At 40.5% G+C, this 26,696-nt stretch overlaps 1 pseudogene; it reads right to left on the bottom strand.

Annotated features, from left to right (window-relative positions):
* Positions 1-24,991: 24,991 nt before the first annotated feature.
* On the bottom strand, positions 24,992-26,068 carry LOC119522053 (annotated as a pseudogene).
* Positions 26,069-26,696: the final 628 nt, after the last annotated feature.

Genomic DNA, 26,696 nt, shown 5'->3' with positions numbered 1-26,696 from the left:
TACCTTGCATTGGTGTGGGACATGTTACAATTGATGATAGCATATTTTTATAATTATATTATTAAAGTCCATTTAACTTAGGGCTAACTGTTTGTGTAGGGTTTTTCCTGAATTTTTTTAAATTTTATTCTGTTACCATATGTACAATCTAACTTTACCCCTTTTAATCATATTTAGATATATATTTCAGTGTTACTGATTGCATTCACAATGTTGTGCTACCATCACTGCTATCCATTAACAAGACATTTCCATCATTCCAAATAGGAACCCTGTACATTTTAAGCCTTAACTTCCCATTCCCTATCCCCATGCCACCTCCTAATATCCTGTGTTCTAGATTCTGACTCCATGAGATTGCTTATTCTAATTATTTCCAATAAGTAAGCTCATACAATATTTGTCCTTTTGCTTCTGGCTTATTTAACACAACATAATGTCTTCAAGGTTCATCCATGTTGTTGCATGTATCAGGACTTCATTCGTTTTTACAGCTGAATAATATTCCATTGTATGTATATATCACATTTTACTTTTCCATTCGTTGGTTGATGGACACTTGAGTTGCTTCCATCTTTGGGCAATTATGAATAATGCTGCTGTGAGCATCAGTTTGAAAATATCTGTTCAAGAACCTGCTTTCAATTATTTTAGTTCGGTTTGCTTATATTTTGTTGAGGATTTTTGCCTCTATATGCATAAGAGATATTGGTCTGTAGCTTTCTTTTCCTGTGGTATTGTTATCCTGCCTTGGTAAGAGGGTGATGGCCTCATAGAATGAGTTAGGTAGCATTTCCTTCTCTTCAATGTTTTGGAAGAATTAGAGCAGAATTGAAATTAAGACTTCTGTGAATATTTGGTCTAATTCCACTGTGAAGCCATCTGGGCCTGGGCTTTTCTTTGTTGGGAGGTTTTTTTATTACTCATCCAGTCTCTTTAATACTAACTGGTTTGTTGAGATATTCTATTTCTTTTTGAGTCGATGTAAGTAGTTTGTGTGTTTCTGAGAATTTGTTCATTTCATCTAATTGATTGGCATACAGTTTTTCATAGTATCCTCTTATAGTCCTTTTTATTTCAGCAGGATCAGTAATAATTTCCTCACTTTCATTTCTGATTTTCATTATTTGTATCTTCTCTCTTTTTTTTCATGTTAATCTAGCTAAAAGTTTGTCAATTTTATTGATCTTTTCAAAGAACCAATTTTGGGTTTTGTTGATTCTTTTTATTGTTTTGCTTTTTTTGATTTCTATTTCATTTACTTCTGCTCTAATCTTTATTTCCTTCTTTCTGCTTTCTTTCAGTGTAGTTTGCTCTTTTTTTTTCTATTCTTCCAGTTTTGAGGTAAGGTCTCTTACTTGAAGTCTTTCTTCCTTTTTAATGTAAACATTTCTAGTTATAAATTTCCATCACAGCACTGCCTTCACTGCGTCCTATGTTTTGGTATGTTGTATTTTCATTTTCATTTGTCTCAAGATATTTCCTAAAATCACTTCTGATTTCCTCTTTAGCTCATTGGTTGTTTAAGAGTACATTGTTTAATTGCCACATATTTAAGAATTTGCAGTTTCTCCCTCTGTTATTGGTTTTTAGCTTTATTCTGTTGTATACATTGTATACATTATATGATTTCAGCATTTTTGAATTTATTGGGACTTGTTCTGTGACCCAACTTATGGTCTATCCTGGAGAATAATCTGTGTGCATGCAAGAAGACTGTATGTTTGCTTTCGATGGATGCAGTTTTCTATATATATCTGTTAGGTCTAGTTGGCTTAGTGCCCTATAAGTGTTCAAATCCTGTACTTTCTTATTTATCTTCCAACTAGATGTTCTATCCATTATTGAGAATCGTGTGTTAAATTCTCCTACTATTAATGTAGAACTGTCAGTTTCTCCCTTCAAATCTGTCAGTATCTGCTTCATATATTTTGGTGCTCTGCTTTACCACAGGTCTTCATTTCTTTATGCTGCTTTGAACCATTTTCTAGTGGCCTTCCTTTCAGTCTGAAGAACTCCCTTTAGCAGTGCTTGTAGGGCAGGTCTAGTGGTGAGGAAGTCCCTCAGATTTTGTTTACCTAGAATGTCTTCTCTTCCCCATTTTTGAGTGTTTCACTGGATATAAAATTCTTGGCTGGCAGTTGTTTTCCTTCAGCACTTTAAGTATTTCAATCCACTTTTAAATTTCTGTCTGTCAAAATACACATGGTGCAGATCTTCTGGGTAGTTTTGGGACATAGTTTGGGAGCTTGGTGACCCACCTTGTAGGTGACAATCTCCTCCCCCAGGGGATATCAAATAATCTCCTTGCTGTCAAGGTTCACATCTGGTAAGGTAGCCCTTTGGCATGCTGGTAAGCAGCAGTGCTAAGAAAAGCTCAGGCACATTGGCTAGGGATTTTGCATTGGGAGAGCAGTTGAGTTACTTCCTTTAGTGTTTTGGGGCGGATCTAACATCAGATGTTCCTTCTTCTTTTCTTCTTCTTGTTCTTCTTCTTTTTCATCAGCACTTGTGACAGAGGCCTCCATGTATTTGCCCCTACATACCCTTGGAAGTCAGGAGAACAAGTACAACTGAAGTAAGGGAAGCAGTAGCAAAGGAGATAGGGAAGCTCACTACCCTTGCTTGAGCAACAGTGACTTTTATTAGGCAACTGGGGTGCCAGACTTAATTCTGCCTGGAGTGATGGTCTCCTTCCTTTCTGCAAACTTCACAAAAGGTTGACCCTGGGCATATCCTGGAGTGCACAATCACAAACAAAGTCCGTATTGATTTCCCAAAGCAACGAATGACAGATACCAGGCTAGACAGTGATCAGAGAGCTCTAGCCTGACTCTTCATATGTGGGACTCAAGCACAAACCAATTGGGCACTATGTTATCACTATTTTTACAGTGGGAGCCCCAGAGACTACCAGCCAAATGCAGACTGAACCCAGCATACTTCATGTTGGGGTATAGTCAATTAACAAATCTCTTACCTTGGGTATGAGAATGTTTTAGGGTGGGAAGAGATTGCAACACCCAAAAAAATATATATAATGTTATGCAGGCCAATGTGGAAGCCCCCCAGCAATTGGTGGTTCCATTCTAGGCAGCCTTCTCCATATCAAAGAACCAGTTGGTTAGCCAAGGAGAAGTTATTTAATGCTGACCAGATGTACTTAGTCATGGTTAAGCCATCCTGTTCATGATACCAATTATTTTAATTGCCTTCTATTCACCCTGTTGAGGAGAGAGGGATTCCCACCTTAGGTTTATGGGAATTGCAAACACAGGACACCTAACTCTGGAAAGATGACAGTAGTTTATTATTCACATATACTTACAGCACAGGGAAGGACACACATGCCATAGAGAGCATGTGTAAAGAATCAGGAGAGTAAAGAATCAGGGACTTTGGGAGATAGGCTTTGTAGTATTGTTCCAGTTTGCTAATGCTGCCGTTAGGCAAAATACCAGAAATGGATTGGCTTTTATAAAGGGAGTTTATTTGGTTACAAAGTTATAGTCTCAAGGCCATTAAGTGTCCAAGGTAAGGCATCAACGATAGGGTACTTTCACTGGAGAAAGGTCACTGGCATCCAGAAAACCTCTGTTAACTGGGGAGGCACGTGGCTGGCATCTGCTTGCTTCCAGGTTGCATTTCAAAATGGCGTTCTCCAAAATGTCTGCGGCAGCTCCCAACAGCCATCTTCAAAGTGCTGTCTCAGCTGCAGCAGCAAGCTCCTTCCATCTAAGCTCTTATATAGGGCTCTAGTAAACTAGTCAAGGCCCATGCTGGATGGGTGGGGCCACACCTCCTTGGAAATTATACAATCAGAGTTATCACCTACAGTTGGGTGGGTCACATCTCCATGGAAACAACCTAATCCAAAGGTTCCAATCTAATCAACATGAATATGTCTGCTCCCACAAGATTGCATCAAAGAACATGGCGTTTTGGGGGACATAATACACCAAAATCAGGAAAGTATCAAGAGGCTGGAGTCGCCCTGATTCCCATGGGAGGCTAAGATTGACTTGTTTGAATAATTCCAAAGATTGGCAAGACACCAAAACCTGCTACTCAGGTATAAGCAGGAACTACACCTAAGCCCATTTGATAAGGAGGGTGGTTTGGCAGGTCCATCTTATCCATGGGAGCAGAGTGGGAAGGGCAGCTTGTGGTTAGGCCATTTGAGGCCTTTCAATTTCCCCCAGATGTCAAGGTAGCACATGGTATTAGGCCTTAATTTTAGGCTTTATACCACACTCAATTATATGCTAGCTACAAAAATTATCACTTCAAATTTTGTGATACAGGTAAATTAATAATAAAGGATGGAAATGGGGGAGGATGGTGGCCTATAAGGCTCATCACAGTCAACAAGGCGGCAATGTCCGTAAGCCAGATGACTGCCTTGGCAGCAGTGGCGGGGCCAATTGCATGGTAGGGAGAGCTGGTCTTCAGCCTCTCTCGTGTTCCTGGGGAGAGGGTCGCTGGCAAGTGCGGGAGCAGCAGCAGCAGAGGTAGAGGCTCTGGCTCATCTTTCTCCTCCCCTTGGCCTGAGCCATGGAGGTCTGGCTGCCCAGGTGGCTGGAGGGGGATCTGCTGCCCAAGAATGGGAATTCTCTTCACCAGGATATGGAGACTGTTCAATCACCAGGAGCAGGTGAGAACTACCATCCTTTACCAATTTCCTATGAATGAAGTTGTACATACTCCCCCTACCCTAAGAAGTAATGTAGGAGAGACAGTCGTTAATAATACACTTTTCCTAATGTGGAATATTGGTAGCCAAGGATCCCTTCATTCTTCCTGGAATGCTTACTATACTAACACTGAGTTTGTAATAGTTGTGGACATTACAGAGAAAGGATTCCTATAACTAGAGAAGAGCTGTATAAAATGTTAGCTCATTAGGACCTAAGAAAACTTGGATTGCTGATTTTTGCTAATAAACAAGATGTTAAAGAATGTATGACTGTAGCAGAAATCTCCCAGTTTTTGAAATTAACTTCTATTAAAGATCTGGGCATGTTGTACTCCTATAGGTGAAGGATTGTGCCAAGGACTTGAATGGATGATGCCACAATGTAAGATCAGATGATCTCTACTGACCTTTTCTCACTGACTTTCTATAAATGAAATACTGGACTTTAGCTGAAAGCTGCAAAAATTAATGGTTTAGATATTGTGCTGGTTTGGATATATTATGTCCCCCACAAAAGACATGTTCTTGTAATTCAATCTTGTGGGATCTTTGGATTAGGCTGTTTCCATGGAGATATCACTCACCCAACGGCAGGTGAGATATTTTGATTAGATATTTCCATGGAGGATTGGCCCTGCCAATTTGGGGTGGGTCTTAATTAGATCACTGGAGTCCTTTAAGAGATGCTTGGGAGCTATAGAGATGCTAGGAGCTGACAGAGATGCCTAGAGATGCTTGGAGATGCAGACAAAAGGATGTTTGGAGATGCTAAGAGATGAAGCCCAGAGTTTGCACTGGAGATGCTAAGAGAGGACTCCCAGATGCTTACAGAGCATGCCACTGGAATCAGAAGTTGAAAGCAAGGCAACCTGGGAGCAAAGGACCAGCAGATGCCAGGCACATGCCTTCCTAGCTACAGAGGTGTTCCAGATGCCATCAGCCATTCTTCAGTGAAGGTATCTTCTTGTCAATACCTTAGTTTGGACAATTTTTGGCCTTAGGACTGTAAATTTGAAACCAAATAAAGCCCCTTTATAAAAGCAATCCATTTCTGGTATTTTGCATGGCAGCAGCATTAGCAAACCAGAACAGATTTATTTGTAATAAACTGATCTAAACTTTTTCTATAAGAAGAAAAATTAAGACCACTTATTTGAAAAAAGATGAAGTCTCACCTTCCAATTTGCTTTCTCATTAGTTCCTTCCAAAGAAGTGTCTTAAAGCTGTGACCTATTTTTCTCATAGAGAACCCTCTCAGGACATTGTGTAGCCTGTGGTAGGTATAAAGGTTGTTCCAGTTTGCTAACACTTCCATTAAGCAAAATACCAGAAATGGATTTGATTTTATAAAGGGGGTTTATTCGGTTACAAAGTTATAGTCTGAAGGCCATAAAGTGTCCAAGGCAACGCATATGCAGTCAGGTACCTTCACTGGAGGATGGCCAATGGTGTCTAGAAAACCTCTGTTAGCTGGCAAGGCACATGGCTGGCGTCTGCTCCAAAGTTCTGGTTTCAAAATGGCTTTCTCCAAAATGTCAGCTTTCAACCACTGTCTTCAAAATATCTCTGTCATCTACAACTCTGTGGTCCTTTTATTTGTGAGCTTTCATAAGACTCCAGTGAACTAATCAAGGCCCATGCTGAATGGACGGGGTCACACCTCCATGGAAACATTCAATCAGAGGTCACACCCTAACCAAAGGTGTCACTCACAGTTGAGTGGGTCACATCTCCATGGAAACAACCCACCAGACTGGATTAAAAGATCATGGCTTTCATTTAAAGGAATCAACTTCTGATATATGTGACAACACGGATGAACTCTGAAAGTATTATGATGCGTTAAAAAAGCCAGATGAAAAGGACAGATATTATATGATTTCATTTATATGAATTAACTAGAATATGTAAATTCACAGTGAAAGAGATCCTAGTAGAGATTACCAGGAGCAACGGAGGGGAGGGGAAATGAGGAATTAATGTATAATGGGTATTTTGGTTTGCTAAAGCTGCCGGGATGCATTATGGCAGAGATGGGTTGGCTTTTACAACGGGGATGTATTAATTTACAGTTTGCAGTTCTAGGCACTGAAGGTGTCCAGCTCACAGCATCAACAGGCTGATCCCTGGAATCTGGGGTCAGGCGGCCAGCATCCGGGACACTTCTGTCACTTGGCCGGGGTCTGCTGGTCTTTCTCTCCTGGGTTTTGATGCTTTTGGGTTCTGCCTGCAGCGGCTTCCTCTGTGTTTTCTGTGGGTCCTCTCTTAGTTTCTCTGGGACTTTCCTCTAAATTTCTCTTTTAGTTTCATCTGCATGTGTTTTGTCTTCCTATGGACTCCAGTGGGAGGATTAGGACCAATACCTTGATTGAAATAGCCTAATAAGAAGGTCCCGACCATGGTGGGTCTAAACCCACAGGGCTGGATTGGGGGAGCATCATCCTTTCTGGGGTGCATCCAGTCTCCACACTACCACATAGATCTTCATTGTACTTGGTGTATCTCTTACTCTCACATGTCTATGGTTGAGGATCCTCACACTACAAACTATCTTAACTTGAGTGTGCTGGCTCCAAATCTGTGCTCTTCATTGTGTTTATTTCTCATCTGTAATTATCCCATTGTTTTTCCAATCTATTGCATACACTATTTAAACTATTATAGTTTTCATATGTTATATTAAACATGGTTGTTTACTTGGGGAAGAAAAAAGATCATGGCTTTTTATTGGAGGACATAATATATCCACACTGGCACAAATGGAGAGGGAGACATTGTTAAATTTAAGAGCTTTATTATCACTATTAACCCTCCCTAATTGAATGTTGTTCTCTTCTTGTTCTCTTAAGTCAAAATACAAATCAGCACAGATATTCAGTTTCCAATATTTTAATGTGTACTGTTACTTATGAAAAGTATTTTGCATAAGGTTGTGTATATATTGTGTATATACATCAAGTTCAAGTTAATGGCTTTCATTTATGTACTAAAGAAAAGTGAGTAACAAAAATTAATTTATCCTTAGTTGTAACCATGTGTGATGAGTACTGGCATTGGTGTTAAGTGCCATTTTGTACTTTTCCCCTTAGGTTCTCTGTATTGTACTAACCAACCCCCATATCATTGAACTGCTGGAAGGAAGGAAGGAAGGAAGGAAGGGGAAAATAATAAAAAGATGGAAAAAGTTATACCATTCAAACAGTAATCAAAGAAAAACCAGATTTGCTCTACTAATATCAGAAATGTAGACTTCAGTACAAAGAAAATTACCAGTGACAAAGGGGGATATTACATAATGATAAGAGTCAATTCACTAATGAGACATAATAATCCTAAAAGTGAATGCACTAGAAAGCAGATTTTCAAAATATCTAAACCAAAAACTGACAGACTGAAAAGAGAAATAGGAAAAGCCATGATTATAGTTGTGGTCTTTGACACTCATATCTCAGGAATTGAAAGAATCACTAGAATGGAAATCATCAAAAATGTAAAACTGAGCAACATTTAAAAAAAAAAAAAACAAGATTTAATTAGCATTTGTAAAACACGTGACCCAAAAGAGCAGAAAACACGTGGTTTGTAAGCACACATGGAACATTCACCAAGAACATCTATGTCCTGGGTCATAAAACAAGCTTTTAAAATGTAAAATAATTGAAATCATATAAATTATGTTCTCTGCCCTGGTTTTAGTTTCCTAGGCTGCTGAAAGCAATGCCATGGAATGGTTTGGCTTAAGCAATGGGCATTTATTCACTTACGGATAGAATCCAGAAAAACGTCCAAATTGAGGCATCATCAAAGCATTGTTTTCTTCCTGAAGACCAGCTGCCAGTGATGCTTAGCTACTCTGCCACGTGGCAAGGCATGTGGTGGTGTCTGCTGATCTCTTTCTTCTCTTCTGAGTTTCAGCTTCTTGCTTCCGTGGCATTTTCTCTATATATATTCATTCAGTTTATAAAGGCCTCCAGTAATAAGATTAAGTCCCATCCTGAATGAGGTGGGTCGCACCTTTACAATGGGTCCACACCCACAGGAAGGGATTAGATTTAAGAACATGTTTTGCTGAGGTACATACAGCTTCAAACCACCACAGCCCCTAATGGAATTAAACTAAAAATCAAAACCAAAATACACAACTGGAAAATCTCCAAACAATTGAAAATTAATCAACATATGTCTAAATAATATATATGTTGAAGAGACTATTCAATGAAAACAAATATATATATATATATTCAATTGAATGAATAGAAAAATGAAACATTTCAAATTTGTGGAATGCAACTAAAGAAATGCTTTCAGGGAAATGCATAGCATTAAATATTTATGTTAGATAAAAATATCTCAAATCAATAATCTAAGCTTCCCTCCCAAGAAACTAGTAAACTAGGCACATGGAGGGAAATATATATAAAATAAGGTGAGAAATCAATGAAATCAGAAACAGAAAAAAATAGAGAAAATCAATCAGGTCAAATTCTGGTTCTTTAAAAGACATAAAATTGATAAATCTCCAGCATGACTGGGAAAGAAAAAGGCAGCAAGGTCACAAATGAACAATATTAGAAAAGAATGAAGGGATATTACCACATCCAAAGAGATAATAAAAGGATAATAAGGGAATATTATTAACCACTCTATGTGCATAAATTTGACAACTCAGGAAAAATGGTTCAATTCCTGGAAAACCACAAACTACCAAAACTCATCCAAGTTAAATCCTATAACTAATAAAGAAATGGAATTCATCACTAAAAGCCTTCTGACAGTGAATTTTCCTGACCCAGGTGATTTCACTGGCAAATTCTACCGAACGTTTAAGAAAGAAATAGCATCAATTCTATACAATTTCTTCCAAAAAATAGAAAGGAAGGAGACACTTCACAATTCATTAATGAGGCCAGTATTACCCTTATACCCAAACCAGAAAAGACAGTACAATAAAAGAAAACTACAGAACAATATCCCTCTTGAATGAAAATCAGCAAAACATTAGCAAACTGAATCCAGCAATATATTAAAATAATAAGAAACCATGAGAAATTTCTGTTTATTCCAGGAAAGCAAGGCTGACTGAATATTCAAAACCAATCAATGCAGAAGAATATAACAGAAGAAAAAAGGAAAACCACATGATAATATCAATTGATGCAGAGAAAGCATTTGACCAAGTCTAACACTCATTCATGATAAAATTTCACAGTGCACTAGGAATAGAAAGGAACTTTGACAAGCTGATAAAGAGCATGTATTTTTAAAAAAAAAAATTACAGCTAATATTAGATATAATGGTAGAAGACTAAATGTCTTCTCATTAAGATTGGGAATATGGCAAGTATGTCCATTCTCACCACCCCTACTCAACATAGTACTAGAAGTCCTCCCCAATGCAATAACACAGGAAAAGGAAATAAAAGGCACGTATTTTAGAAAAGATGAAATAACACAGTTCCTCTTTGGAGATGACATAATTGTCTAAAAAAGAAAATCCCAAAGAATCTAAGGAGATAAAGAAAACAACTAATTAGTTATTTTAGCATGGTTGCAGGAAACAAGCAAGGTTGCAAGATACAATCTTATTTTTTACACACTAGCAATGAACAATTAAAAATAAAAAATTAAAATAAATAGTCCCATTTGCAGAAGCTAAAAACATTAAATCTTAGATTTGCATCAAATCAAACATGTACTGCATCTATAAGCTGAAAGCTATAAAATGTCAGTGAAAGAAACCAAAGACTTAAATAAATGAAGAGAAGTACCATAACCATATACTGAAAAATACATACCAACATAGTAATAAGCCTCCAGTATAACAGTTAATTACAGCTGAAAGAGCTGCAAAAACACAGGCTCCCTCTGAGAAGCAGTGCAAAGAGAAGCACTAAAGCCAGGAGAGAAGATAAAAAAAATGACACGAGGAATTTGAAACCTCTGGTATCTATAGCTACAATAAACATAGAAAATAGGCTAATTATTAGCTACAATAACAGAAATCACACTGAAGATGTATGTCTTTCAGTACCTAAAACCAATATAACTTATCTGGCTTTCAACAAAGTTAAAAGGCATATGATAAAACAAGTAAAAAACACAGTCTGAATAAACAAAGCAAACATCAGAACAAGACTCAGACATGATACAAAGTTCCCAAATGTTTTGAAATTAAACAACACATTTCTACATAATGCCTGGGTCAAAGAACTCTCAAGAGAAATTAAAAAAATATTTTGAAGTAAAAGAAAACACAACATCAAAACTTGTGGATTGCTGCTAATGTATTGCTTAGAGGGAAATTTAGAGGATTAAATGCACTTATTAGAATATAAGAAAGCACTAAAGTCAATAAACTAAGTATCTACTTAAAAAACTAGAGATAGAAGAGAAAATTCAATCTAAAATTAGCAGAAGAAAGGAAATAATAAAAAATTAGGACAGAGATAAATGGAACTTAAAACAAGAAAACAATAGAGGAAAATCAATTAAACAAAAAGCTGGTTCCTTAAAATAATCAGTAAAATTGATAATCCTTTAGCTAAGATAACCAAGAAAAAGAGAGAAGACATAACTTATCAACACCAGGAATGAGAAAGGGATCATCAATAATGATCCCATTGACATTGAAAAGATAATGATGAAATACTACTGGGATAGTTAATTTTATGTGTCAACTTGGCTAAGTTATGGTGTCCAGTTGTTTGGTCAAATAAGCACTGGCCTGACTGTTACTGTGAGGGTATTTCATAGATGGATTAGCACCTATAGTCAGTTTATTCCATCTACAGCTGATTGCATTTACAATCAACAAATGAAATTGCCCTCAGCAATGAGAGAAGTTTCCTTATCCAATCAGTTCAAGGTCTTAAAGCCAGAACTGAGGATGTCTACTTCACCCAGCCAGCTTCTCCTGAAGAACATGACTTCATCTTCATTAGAGCTTCCAGCTTGTGTGAACCTTAAAAAATTCAGACTTACCAATCCCCATGGTCACATGAGCTAATTCCCATAACAAATCTCTCTCTTCATATATTTATGTGTGTGTGTGGGTATATGAGTGAACCTCAAGGTATGCAAATTTAATAAAATCAATTGGGAGATATGGGCATACCAGGATATACTGCAGTCTGCGACAAGGTGAATCTAACTTTATTATAAATGTATGAAATAACCTCACTGAAGAGGGTGGGGGAAAAGAGATGCTGACCTAAGAAACTGGAAATGAGTGGAGACTGTAAGACTAAAAAAAAGGAACTGTATACAGGCACTGTACTCTAGTTGTTGAAGTTGTTCCTCATGAGGATGTGGCTAACAATCTGAAACCAATATACATGTATAGTGAGATTGAACAAATAAGTAAATGGATGACAGATAGTGGGAGCCAAGTATCTCACTGTTGGAATGGCAGGTCATATTTAAGTAAAGGGGAAAGATTAGAATGAACTATGTGATACAAGGTTAGCATTAGAGACATCAGTATGACTCATGTTTAGCTTAAGATAAATATAGCTGGATATATATGGAAATGGTTATAGATATATGTGCATACAAGTGTTAGTAAACACACATATATTTCCAAGCTCTATCTGCTGAAAGGGCCTAGAAGCAACAAGACTCTAGAGGAATGGAAAAATTTGAGCAACAAAATAAATAACCTAATATTGGATTATAATCCAAAATATGAAATAAATACCCACAATTCTACCTTGATATAAATAAATGATTTAATAAACCAGGAAGAATAGACAAATATTTCATATAGAAGAATTCCAAATAATTTATGTGCATAGTCAACCCTCAAGGAGGTGGAGAATAAATCCCCACCCTTCAAGTGTGGGCTGAGAATAGCAATTTCCTTCTAAAGAGAACAGTATGGAAAGGGGAAAAAAGAGTAATTTTACAGTTGAGAAACCTGACAAACATTACCTCAGCCAGGTTATCAAGGTGAGCATCATCAGTGATGTCCTGTTGACAGTATGTACATTGGATATACTGTCACTTTACCTCTTTGATCTTCCCCCCAAAAACCCATAAGACAGTGTAATCATAAGTAAAAACATTTTTAAAATCCCAATTGAGAGACATTCTACAAAATATCTGATCATTACTCCCCAAAACTTTCAAGGTCATCAATAATAAGATTCTGATGAACTGTCACAGTGTAAAGGAATCTAAGGAGACATGATGACTAAATGTAAAATGGTATCCTGGATGGGATCCTGAGAGAAAAAGGACACTAGGGCAAAAAGCAAAGTAAACTGGAATAAAATATGGACTTTGGTTAATAATGTATCAATAACGGTTTATTAATTGTGACCAATGTATCGTATTAATGTAAGATGCTAAGAATAGGAGAAAGTGGGTGCTGGGTATAGGGAACTATCTATACTATCTTTGCAAATTGTCAGTACACCTGAAATTACTCAAAATTAATATGTTTATTTTAAAATAAAGGGTTTTAAATAAACATGAATCTGCAACTTATGGTACAAATTAACAGTGTCCATTACCAGTTCTCCACAGCTGGCCAACCCTGCCTGGGGCTTCCAAGGGCTGACAGCAGGGCTGGTGCTCTGTGGGGTCTCTTCCATTTTTGGTGTGTGTGTGATTCCTGAAACCTCACTCAGTGCTCTTACCTTTACTGCTGTTAGGACCTGGGACTCCTCCCTCTCCTGTCCTGAGGCCAAGGCCTGGGTCCAATCCCCTTACCTCCCTGAGTCCCCCAGGGGTAATTTGGAATTCTCTGCATCAAATGATCCCTGCCCCAGACTACCAGGGCTGGCATCAGGGGCAGGACTCTGTGGAGTCTCTTCCAATCTGGGGTGAGGTGCCCCTCAAACCTCACTCAGGGTTCTTATCTTACCTCCTTCTGGGCCTGGACTCCTCCCTCTGCTGAACTGATGCCTCCTCCCTCACACCAAAGCCTCCCCTCACACAGAATCCAGAGGCGGAAGTCAGGGAGAGCCACTTTCCACCACCCTGGCCTAGGGCCTCCTAGGGCTTTCAGTAGGGGTTGGGCACTTTGAGGGTCCATCTGTTCTGGAGGAAGAAGTCTCATCAGTCCTCACTCAAGTTTCTGAATTTGACTGCAGGCCAGGATTTGGAATCCCTCTACTGAACTGAGTTTGCCAGCTTTAGCCCAAGGACCTCCCAACCCACCTCCCCACCCCCTGTTGCCAGAGAATTAAGTGAAGGGGCACCTGAGCCTAATAGCCACACCAGCTACCACTGCTGACACTGGGGAGAGGGGGGTTCTCTTCAGGGTCCTCACATTTACTACTGTTAGGGCCTGGGTCTCTTACCTCTGCTAGTCTAAAGCCTGGTGCAATGCCCTCACATCACATTGAAAGACGATGTACATTTTACTACAGATCGTGTAGCATGTTTGGGGATAGCTGGTACATAGTCTTTGTTTTTAAACGTTCAATTCAATCAAGAACTCAGGAACCCCAGGAGGCAGTCTGAACTGGGGGTAGCATCTGGATCGCTTTCAGGATATGTCCACACTCAATCCTTTGTTTACAGAGTCACTGAGGTAATTAGCTTCAGGGAATTCCCCTTCCAATCTCCCCATCTTTGCTGCTGACACCCCCTTCCACTATTCATTGGTGTCCTTGGCCTGTTTCAACTGTCATCACTCACCTACTCTGCCCATTTGCATAGCCCCAATCTCAGTGAATGGGGTCACTGCCAAAAGGGAAGAAATACCCATCTCCAGCAGGAATCAAGACTACTCTCAGCCTAGTACATTGGCAAAGATGCACTGAACCACTAGAGTACTCAGGAGATGTAGCTCTCTCTGAATCTGCTTGTTACATCACTGAGTGATACAGGGGAGCCAGTGTAGTCTGACTGACAGTAGATAGGGGGTGATGTGCTGGTGTGAATCTATTATGTACCCCACAAAAGCCATGTTGCTCTTTAATCCAATCTTGTGGGTGCAGATGTATTGTGGGTGGAATCTTTTGATTAGATTGTTTCCATGGAGATGTGACCCCGCCCATTCAAGGTAGGTGTTAATTAATTTACCGGTGTCATCTATGACAAGATAAAAGACATTTTGAAAACAGCTCAGAGATGCTTAGAGAGAAAATGCCCAGAGACATTTTGGAGACAGCTGTTGAAACCAGAACCAGGAAAGAAGCTAAGAGATGAAATCCAGAGTTTGCCCTGGAGAAGCTCACAGAGGACCCCTCAGATGCTTAGAGAGAAATGCCCTGGGAGAAGCAAACAAGGATGCACAGGAGCTGAGAGAGAGAAGCTAAGACAGGAGCCCAGAGACATTCTGGAGAAACCAATGGAAATGAGAAGCTAACCCCAGGAGAGGCCCAGCAGACTCCAGCCATGTGCCTTCCCATGTGACAGAGGAACCCCAGATGCCATTGACTGGTCTTCAGTAAAGGTATCCTCTTGCTAATGCTTTAGTTTGGACACTTTTATGGCCTTAGAGCTGTAAATTTGTAACCTAACAAATCCCTTTATAAAAGCCAATCCATTTCTGGTATTTTTTGCAGTCCAGCAGCTTTAGCAAACTGGAACAGGAGATTCTTACATAGGGTGGGGTGTCAGGCCATGCCTCTGGTCCTTTCATCCAACAAATCTACTCAAGCAGATGCCCCTGATACTTCAGACTGGTAATGGTGAATCAGAGATAACCCAAACCTATTAATGTAAGCTGTCCAGGATCCTCCACAAGATTCTCACCTTCTCTCCTCCTGGTTCATTCTCCACCTTATGGTGAATGCTGGATTCAGAACCCTGCCAGCCAACTGCAGCTGGGTTCTCTGGACAAGGTTTTGCACATGGTCTTTGTCATGGACTCTGGGAATTGCTCTCCCTCTAAGACCTCCTAGTGGTCCTCACTAGCTGAGCGTGTCCTGCCTGGATCAGGTTCCTCACACCTGATCCTGATCAAATAGATGCTTTTCAAAGTAAAAGGAAATGTCCTATTGACATTTCAGAATTTTAAAACATGCCCCAAAGGTACCCTGGTAATGAAGACATCACTGCAGAAATCCTGCTTTATATGGGTGAGGGATAAAGTTAATTTTCTGTTCAACCTAATTAGAAAACAGGGAAATACAAACTAAAATAATCATGACACAATATATTTCCATGAAAAGTTGGACAAAAATATAAAGGTTGATAAACTAAAATGTCTGTGAGTGTAAGCTAGTCACATACATTAATTTTGTGAAAATATGAATTGCTGCAACATGATCATAATATTATAATTAATTATAATTATAAAATTTTACAGTCCACACAGTCTTCCCACTTTAATCCAATTTGCCCTTTATCTTTCCTATAAGAAAACATGCATGTGTCTTAAGAATTTCTGTTCAACGATGTTCATGTCAATTCTATTAATCATAGCCACAAATGGGAAACAACTCACGTCCATCAGGAGGAGACTGGTAAATTAATTATGGCACATACATATTTCAGAATTCTAAGCAGTACTTAAAAGAGTGAGTTGGATCTATCTGTGCTGTCACAGAGAGATCCTACATTCATTTCATTAAGTGACAAGGGCAAGAGGAAGAACAATATGTACATCATTATCCATGTCTGTTAAAATCTTGCAATGTATTTTTATAGCACATCTATGTGAGAAAATGCCTATAATAAACTTTCAAATATTACAAACAAGGTTTTTAATTGTGGTTGCTTCTTAGGAAGGCATGGAATTTTTGAGGAACTGTGATATGTCTGTACTGCCAGAATTGTTTGGCTATGAGTATATATACCCACTATTGCATTTGTAATTAAAATATTTAAATACACCTAACAACAGAAATATTAGCATGTAGGCCATAAAGTTACTGCTAGCGGATATAATGGAAGAAGTCTGAAATGTGAATGACTTAACGCTACAAAAATTTATTTCTTGTGCACCTAAGTCTGAAGTGGGTTGGCAGCAGATCTCAGCTATCAGGTGACTCAGGGACCCAGGCTGCTTCCATCATGTGGTCACATATCTGAAAACAGGATCTCCATGTTTGCAGCTGAATGGAAAAGAAAGCATTGGGGTAGCATAATGGATCTCCAATGCCTTGGCCTGGAGGTGACAAAGATCATTTCTGATTAAATTTCAGGGCCAAAGACATTCACATATGGGCTGGGAATATAGTCTCCCCATGAACTCAAGAAGGAGAGCAAGATGTGATGTGGATAAGCACTTGCAGTCTCTCCCACACAGTTACATAGTTGGTGCTCAATAAAAGCAGCTCTTATAATTTGTTATGACAACAGCCACTTTGAATCTTAGAAGAATGTCTGGGAAAGCCAAATTTGCCTTCACTATGCCAGCTCTCTCTAGGGCCTACTAGAGACAGGTATTTTCAAAGACAGGATCACACCAATTCTCAAAACAACCTGGTAAATCTCTACAGGGAGTTCAGCCTTCTTCACTCAATAACACCTTTCTGAACTGACCTTTCCTGAACCCCCACAATATTTTTTCCTTAAGGTTCATGGTGAAAAGCATAATTTGTTGAGTCTCTGCTACCCATCACCTGAAAAATATGACTGAAGATATGTGTAGGTGCTGTTAGGCACAGTGAAAAAAACCCAGGATTTTCCCTCAGGGTATGTACAGACGTAAGCAGAAGTATGGAGAATTAGTGTATGTTATGTTACATGGTGTGCCAGTTTGAATGTATTATGTCCCCCAAACACTATTATCTTTGATGTGGTCTTGTGTGGGCGGACCTGTCAGTGTTTATTAGATTGTAATTCTCTGTTTCCATGGAGATGTGCCCCACCCAACTGTGGGTGATGACTCTGATTGGATAGTTTCCATGGGGGTGTTGGCCCGCCCTTTCAGGGTGAGTCTGAATTGAATTACTGGAGCACTGTATAGGCTCAGACAGAGGGAGCGGGCTTGCTACAGCCAAGAGGGACACTTTGAAGAAAGCACAGGAGCTGCAGATGAGAGACATTTTGAAGACAGCCGTTGAAAGCAGACTTTTGCTCCAGAGAAGCTGTGAGAGGAAAAATGACCCAAGAGCAACTAAGAGTGACATTTTTGAGGAGCTGCAGCCTAGAGAGGAACATCCTGGGGGAAAGCCATTTTGAAACCAGAATTTTGGAGCACATGCCAGCCAAGTGCCTTCCCAGTTAACAGACGTTTTCCAGACACCATTGGCCATCCTCCAGTGAAGGTACCCGATTGCTGATGTGTTGCCTTGGACACTTTATGGCCTTAAGACTGTAACTGTGTAACCAAATAAACCCCCTTTTATAAAAGCCAGTCCTTTTCTGGTGTTTTGCATTCCAGCAGCATTAGCAAACTAGAACACATGGTATGGTAGTTTCAAGCTGCTATGTACCCCAGAAAAGGCCATGTTCCTTTAATCTATTCCTGTGGGTACAGACCTGGTGTAGGTGGGACCTTTTGGTTAAGTTATTTCAATTGAGATGTGACCCACCCCATTCAAAGAGGGTCTTAATCCTCTTAGTAGAGTCCTTTATAAGAGGACAAAACACATGCAGAAGCTAAAAGAGAGATTAGAGAAAAGCTCTGGAGAAGCTAAGAGAGGACCCACAGAAAACATAGAGGAAGCCACTAAAGCCAGCAGCTGAAATCAACGAAACCCAGGAGAGAAGGGCCAGCAGATGCGGCCATGTGCCTTCCCATGTGACAGAGGTGTCCTGGATGCCAGCAGCCTGTCTTCAGAGTCCAGGTATCGTCCTGTTGATGCCTTAAGTTGGACATTTTCACAGCCTAAGAACTGTAAATTGTAAGTTAATAAATCCCCATTGTAAAAGCCAACCCATTTCTGGTGTATTGCATTCTGGCAGCTTTAGCAAACCAGGACACATGGCAAAGGGATTTTGCAGGTGTAATTAAAGTTGCAGAGTCTTTATATTGGATGATCCAGTTGGGCCCAATAAAATCACATGTGCCCTTACAAGAAGTGAACTTTTTCTGACTGGAGGCAGAAGAATGATGTAGCAGGGGAGGAAGTTAGAGATATTCCAAGCATGGGTAGAAGTCAATTTGTAATTGCTGACTCAGGGATGTAGGGGCGCACATGTGAGGACAGAAAGAGGCCTGTAAGAACTCTGGTGGATCCAAGCAGACAGCCAGCAGGAAATGGGGACCTCAGTCTTACAGCCACAAAAGAACTGGATTCCACCAACAACGTGAATGAGCTTGGAAGAAGATTCTTCCCAGAGCCTCCCATATGAGCCCAACAATAGTCCTTCACTCACTGGCTCATTTATATCTTATAAAGTAGAACAATTTACATGTATGTGATGTTCATAAAGCACCTGAAACATGCTGGACATCATGTACTGGGTTTTTGATAACTGGCAGTTATTTCTATTATTTTTACCCCGGATCTTGGCAACCTTCACTTTGTGATTGTTTTTTTTTTTTTTTCCTTTGATTTGTTTTTTTGTTTGTTTGTTTTTATTTTATCCAGGAGATGTCAGTTTGATTTAGACCTTGTGAAACCTTGATCAGAGAAACCAGCTGAGCCAACCCAGACTCTCACCTACAGAAATGTGACACAATAAATGTGTGTTGTTGTAAGCTGCTAAATTTGTGATACTTTGTTACAACAGCAATAGAAAGCTATTACAACCCCCTGGAAGGACTCCAGAGTTTTAGGAATTAGGCCTCTGTAGATGGTTGCTACATAGTGACTTCCACGTCCTTCCTCCTCTCCCACTTATGAGGGAGGCTTTGGTTTTTGACCACATGGTTAAGTTCACTCATCAGTGTATGTATTTAGTGGCCTGTATCAACTAATTTACCAGACTAAAACTTCCTATCTTTCTATCCTCTCCTTTCTAAAACCTACTCTCCAACTTCAGGGTTGTAGCCCAAGAACCAGAAGATTCTGTGCAAAATCAGACCCTGCTCACCAGCCAGTGGGGTGGAGGTGTCCAGGGGCAATGAGCAGGTGATTTAACTTCACTGTCAAAAGAGAATCATTATGTGGAAGGGGCTGTTGCTTTCAGAGGGATTCCATGGTGAGGGATGGGCCAGCCAGGGAACTTCTTCAGGGAGGTGGAGTGCTGTACGTCAGAGAGAGGGTAGGTGATTCTGGGCTGTCTGTTCCCCTGGAGCAGGGCGCAGCCTCCAAGGAAGCAGTGAAGAGCTGGTCAGCAGGTCAGGTTCCGGTTTTGGACAGGAGGGCACACTGGGGAAGGCCCAGGGGAAGGTGCTGTGACAGGGGAAGGTGGGGGACTGACCATATGTGCCAGTCCCTGGACCAAGTCAGATCTCAAGGAACCCTGGGGCTGGGGGGCGGGGACCCATAGATAATCCCCACATATGTTTGACTCTCATTTTCATCTTTCATTATACTGGCTTCCAGTTCACTGAACATAGTATATTTTTTCTTAACTGCTTTTGAGACATTGTATAATAGTGGGAAAGGCAATGAATTAAGAGAAGGATGGTCAGCCTCAGTCTGGGAGGAGTGGTAACATGTGGGCTCTGGAGGAATTCAGACAAGGAGCCTAGTCCCAGTTCTGTCACTAATAAGCCCTATGAATTTGGGAAACGTACAAAGCTCTGTGAGCCTCAGGTTCTTCATCTATGATGTGAGCTCGACTAATAGTCCTTCACTCACTGGCTCATTTATATCTTATGAAGTAGAACAATTTACATGTATGTGATGCTCATAAAGCACCTGAAACATGCTGGACATCATGTACTGGGTTTTTGATAATTGGCAGTTATTTCTATTATTATTTTTACCCTGAATCTTGCCAACCTCCCCTCTGTGATTGTTTTTTTTCCCTTGATTTGTTTGTTTTTATCCAGGAGATGTCATAAAATGTGTCCTGTTCTGGTACACACCATACCCATTCAGCCAAAATGCTGCTTAGCTAGTAAAACTAAGTCACTAGCTAACTAATTTTTGAGGCTGTTATTAACACGGATTTGGGAGAGTCTTTCCCAACTGAGGCAAGTCAAGATTTCTAGAATTTGAGTCAAGTACTAACTCCTTGCCTTCTTCCCAGTTGGCCTTCCATCCAAACTATCCCCATTTTCATTTATTTCATCCCCAATAAAAATCTAGTCCTCGCTTAGCTTGGCAAATTATACTCAAGATAACCAAATTAATATGCCCTTTTAATGGAGTGGGCTTTGTCTCCCCCAGCTCAGGCTTCTGAGCATCCCACCTCATGGGAGTATCACCCTTATTTCTTAAAAACTCCTTGGAGACAATATGCTTAAAATCCCTAGTTTGTGTATTGTGGTCAACTGCACTGAGCCAAGGGCATAGGAGGAGCAGTTTTCCACTCCAGGTGTGCTCCTGCTCACCACTCCCCCAGCACCATCTGACCCATCAACCAGCTTAACTTAAAGGTGCCTCCCAGGAAAGACTTGCAATTTCCCAAGGTCCCAACACCCCCTTACCTCAGGGCATTTCCATTTGAATGCTCTCATCTGCACTCCTCTATGTCCTAATCCCTTCTTTTGACTTGTCCTTTAGGTATGAGGGGTTATCCCACCATCTTCTACATATGGTTACTGCTCCTAGACTATAAAACTCTATGGGCAGGGGAGAACCTAAGATGGCAGCTAGGTGAGACAGGGCAAAAAAACACCTCTGTGAAAAATACTGGGTAAAAACCAGAAAGTGACCCAAAACACCAATTCCAGCAATGCACCAGCTGGACAAGGTCTGCTAAAACCACAGGGACTGTGCACTTGGTGAAACTGGGAGTCTGCATTCTGAAATGAGTGAGTAAGCCAGCTGAAAGTCCCGCAGCTGTGCTTCACTGTGGGGAAACTGCAGGTTGGAGTTTGGAGATGGACTAGTTTGTTTAAAAAAAAAAAAAAACAAAAAACCCAGGAGCGGCTGCAGATATGGCAGTGAGAACCGCGCAGTGAAGCACTGCAGGAGCAGGCTGTAGCCAATGCATCGGTATCTGGCATGGAGGACAGCCCTCCCCACATCCGCTGCTGATTGTCCTGGGGCCAGAGGGACAGAGGGGAGAGCCAAAAGGAGAAAGAAACTGTGCCCCTTGCAGCTGGCTTTCCGGCATGCTGGCAACACTCCTGCCCGGGGCCAGACCCACAGCCCAGAGCCGCACCAGGAAACCCAGTCTCACAGGGACTGTATCCCACGGCACCATGCACACACCACAATATCGGCCATGGACAGTGGCCTTGGGTGCACCCACAGCTAATTGTCCCAGAGCTGGGAAGGCGGAGCTGTGTGAAAAGGGGGGGTTGAGATGCCCCATTCAGCCATTTTTGCATCAGGCTGGGAGCGCCCCTGCACGACCCAGTGGCCCAGGGCTTCCCTTGAGGGAAGGCGTGCACTTGTGATGTAGCACAGCCTTCCCTCAGCAGAGGTCCTGGAAGATCACAGCTATCAAGCAATGCAAATGCCAAGAGGCCAAAAACAACAGAAAATCTTAAAGCACTTGATAAAACCAGATGATATGGAGAACCCAATCCCAAACACCCAAATCAAACAATCAGAAGAGACATAGTACTTGGCGAATTAATCAAAGGACTACAGTCAAAGAAGGAGAGCATGGCAAAGGATATAAAGGACATGAAGAAGAACATGGCACAGGATATAAAGGACATAAAGAAGACCCTAGAAGAGCATAAAGAAGAAATTGCAAGAATAAATTAAAAAATAGAAGATCTTATGGAAATAAAAGAAACTGTTGGCCAAATGAAAATGACTCTGGATACTCATAATACAAGATTAGAGGAAGTTGAACAACAACTCAGCACCCTAGAAGACCACAGAACAGAAAATGAAAGAACAAAAGAAAGAATGGAGAAAAAAATCAAAAAAATTGAAATGGATCTCAGGGATATGATAGATAAAATAAAATGTCCAAATTTAAGACTCACTGGTGTCCCAGAAGGGGAAGAGAAGGGTAAAGGTCTAGAAAGAGGATTCATAGAAATTGTTGGGGAAAACTTCCCAAACCTTCTACACAATATAAATACACAAAACATAAATGCCTAGAGAACTCCAAATAGAATAAATCCAAATAAACCCGCTCCAAGACATACTCTGATCAGACTGTCAAATACAGAAGAGAAGGAACAAGCTCTGAAAGCAGCAAGAGAAAAGCAATTCACCACATACAAAGGAAACAACATAAGACTAAGTAGTGACTACTCAGTGGCCACCATGGAGGCGAGAAGGCAGTGGCATGACATATTTAAAATTCTGAGAGAGAAAAATTTCCAAACAAGAATACTTTATCCAGCAAAACTCTCCTTCAAATTTGAGAGAGAGCTTAAATTTTTCACAGACAAACAAATGCTGAGAGATTTTGCCAATAAAAGACCTGCCCTACTTCAGATTCTAAAGGGAGCCCTACCAACAGAGAAACAAAGAAAGGAGAGAGAGATATAGAGAATTTTAACAGACATATATAGAACCTTACATCCCAAATCACCAGGACACACATTTTTCTCTAGTGATCACGGATCTTTCTCCAGAATAGACCATATGCTGGGACATAAAACAAGCCTCAATAAATTAAAAAAAACACAAAAAACAATTGAGTATATTCAAAGCACATTCTCTGACCACAATGGAATACAAATAGAAGTCAAAAATTTTTGATTTGTAACTCCGCTATTTACTTACTACAGGATGTAAAATATACAAACTCTAATGACAAATCAGTGGTTTTAGACTCAATGTAAAATATGCAATTTTTGACAAGAACTATATAAAGGCAGGGGATTGGAGGCGTATAGTTTATGGGTCCTATTGAAGTTAAGTTGATATCAAAGAAAACCAAGATTGTTATGGATTTAAGAGGTTAAATTTAAGCCCCACAGTAAACACAAAGAAATTATCAGAGAATATGACCATAGAGATGAAAAGTAGAGTATGGGTTATGAGAAGTGGGGGAAGGGGCAATAGGGAGTTAAGAAATGAGTGTAGGGTTGCTGTTTGAGGTGAAGGGAAATTTCTAGTAATGGATGGTGGGAAGGAGATAGCATTACAACATTCTAAATGTGATTAATCCCACTAATGGAATGCTAGGGAGGGGGTGGAATGGGAAGATTTAGGCTGTGTATATGTTTCCACAATTGAAAAAAAAAAAAAGACAGTCTAAATAGATGACAATTGAATGCCAAGGATGATCCTGGATGGGATCTGAGGATGGAGGACAGGAGGCTCAAAGAGACACAGTTGGGACATAAGAAAAAAAAAAGGAAATATAGTATGTAAGCTTTGTATCAGTGCTGAATTTCTTGAACTTCTTAGCTGCACTTAATGGGATTGCATAAAAGAATGTTCTTGTTCATGGGAATTGTATATGTGAATTATGGTGTTTGTTCAAGGATGTGTGCAGCTAGCTCTCATATGTTCAGAAGACAGAGCAATAGATGATGGATGATAGCGAGGGAGGGAGGGAGGGAGGGAAAGAAAGAAATGGCGGTGTGACAGCATGTTAAAGTTGATGGATCGGGGTATCGGGGGAGGGGGGTCAGGGTATGCTGTGTATGGGGTTTGTATTGTTTTTGCAACTGTTCCCATAACTTTGAATTTATTTCAAAATAAAAATAGATTGGGGTGATGGATGCATAACTGTATGATGGTACTGAAAACAGTTCATTGTACACCATAGATGATTGTGTGGTATGTGAATGTATCTCAATAAAACTGAATTTAATTTAAATAAATAAATAAATAAATAAATAAATAAATAAATAAAACTCTGTGGGCAAAGACTGGGTGTTTGTTAATCATCCTAACATTCCCAGTAGTAACAGGGAATCTTTCAAAGAGCAGATGCTCCATTATTTGAGGAGTAAATGGGCCCCTAAGAAAGAGGTCTACATTATTACTATTTAATTTCTCCTACATTCATGAATGAATTAAACAAATCTTATCTTAGGTATATATCTTTTAAATTTTCCAAACAACTGATAGTGAAAAGGGAAACCAAGAATTTACCTTTTTTTTTTTTTTTTACCTTTTCCCCCTCTATTTTTCCATCCTATGTTACTGCTGAGTTCTTTCACATTTCCAAGTAAATGCCTATTCTATTGCCATATTATCATGGTCAAAATCACTAAATAAAATGGAAATTTACACAATTTGTTTTAAAAAATGATAAAACTGTTAATCATAAGCCTCACAGATAGCAAAAAAATGTGATTCACAAGATTAGATTCTGAAGTTAGTTCAACCTTCTATTAAAAGGACCCCAAAATTTGAAAAAAAGTTTTCCATGTTTCCACATAGAATTGGAACACAAAGGTGGTATACAACGTTATCTCCAGGCACACCTGCCCCTGATTAATTAGATGGCTGACCACCTTCTTCAAACCCAATATGAAGAATCTTGCTCACTTCCCTTGGAGCAGGAGCAGCTGCTGGGTGTGGCCCTGGAACGTGCACTGGCCATAGCAGTGGTACGAGCCCTGGCTGCAACTCTGGCTTGGGCTCTCTCTTCCTCATCTCTCAGAGCCTCTTCATATCAGAATGGGAAGGCACTGGGAACAGTATCATGGACTTTGGCCAAAAACTCTAATACTTTCATCTTGCTGGTTTCAATGTAGGCTCTTGGACCCCACAGGAATTCATAGCAAGGAGGATTGCTATTGGGCACCTGCTGGTACTCCAGGTACCTTTCCTTCACCAAATCTTTGGTGATGAGCTTCTTGGGCTCCCCGAAGATGACGTGGTTCTTTCCAGCATATATTCCCATCACATTAAGTACTTCCCAGATCTCTTCTTCAGTGGCACAGTTGCCCTTTGTGAAGATCACGCCCAGGATTGTCATCAGCAGGCCGGTCTTGGGAAAGCCTCTGTCATCACCCAGCTTCCCACTGCAGCTTAATTCTAGTTTGTTGATGAGGACGTAGGTGTGCCTGTTGGGATCTACTTCCTTCAAGTCAAGGCCAAAGACAAGCTCCAGGTGTTCAGAAGCTTTGCTGAGGATCTCAAGGTAACGGTTCTTATACATTTGGATTGCATTTCTCAGCATGTCTGCCTTTGAAATGGGCTCTTTCATTTGATACTTGTGCAGCAGGTAATGCACCAAGACGATCACCTTCTTATCCACAGGGCCCCTGTACAAGTTCTCAGAGGGAAGCTGGGTCTGTGAGAAGCTTGCACTTTCCTCATCTTGGTTGCTGTCATATTCATCAGCTATTGGGTATGAAACAGCCACAGCAGGAGTGCTGGTGGATGGGGCTCTGTGAGGCTCCTGAGGTATACTGCCTGTCCTAACAGCAGGTAAACTCTGGGGAATACCCTTGAAATAAAGAGAAGAAGAAGAGGAGATCTCCTCTTCTGATGCTGCAGTGGCCCAAGCACCTACCAGACCCTGGCTGTCTTCTCTGGCCTGGCGGCGTTTCTCACGGGCACAGAGCTTACTCTTCTGACCCCGAGGCATGATGTTTTGTCAGGGGCAGCAGTAAGGAGAGTAGGTGAAAAGGGTGCCTGGAGGAGAGAGCACAAGTTGGTGTGTGTGTACATTCAGCATGGAGATACTAAGTTGGTTTCAAGGAAGGCCACCTTTACAGGTTTCCTTGAGGTCACTGCATTATCAACTCACAAGACTCTTGGTCTCTGATAAGCCTGTCCCCTTAAAACCCTGTGGAAGGAATTACAGTGAGCCTTGGGCTTTTGTCTGCCAACTCTGACCAGAACGGACACCAGGGGTGGGGAGTCCCTGGCTCTGTTGAAGCCCCTCTGTTTCGAGAGAGTGAAGTTTCTCTCAGGACATATTCAAGATCATCACCTTGACTTCTGCAGGATCTAGGATTGCTCTGCTCTACTACTTTGATGCTGTCCACCTCACACATAAGCCCTCACCTCCTTGAGACTCTAAACAAGGAAATCAGGGGAAATCCCATCTGACCACTATTGCCCAGGAACACCCTGGGATGACAGCAATGGCAGGGCTCAGTGGGACCCTCTCTATCTTATGGTAATTAGGGTTCTCAGTCCTCACCAAGGTCCTCACATGGATCTGGGTAGGGTCTAGGGCTTCTGCCTCTGCTGACCTGAGACCTAACCCC

Source organism: Choloepus didactylus, chromosome X (genome assembly GCF_015220235.1).
Source record: "Choloepus didactylus isolate mChoDid1 chromosome X, mChoDid1.pri, whole genome shotgun sequence".
Classification (NCBI taxonomy): Eukaryota; Metazoa; Chordata; class Mammalia; order Pilosa; family Megalonychidae; genus Choloepus; species Choloepus didactylus.
The sequence above is the reverse complement of the archived record's forward strand: the minus strand, read 5'-3'. Positions and strand labels throughout refer to the sequence as shown.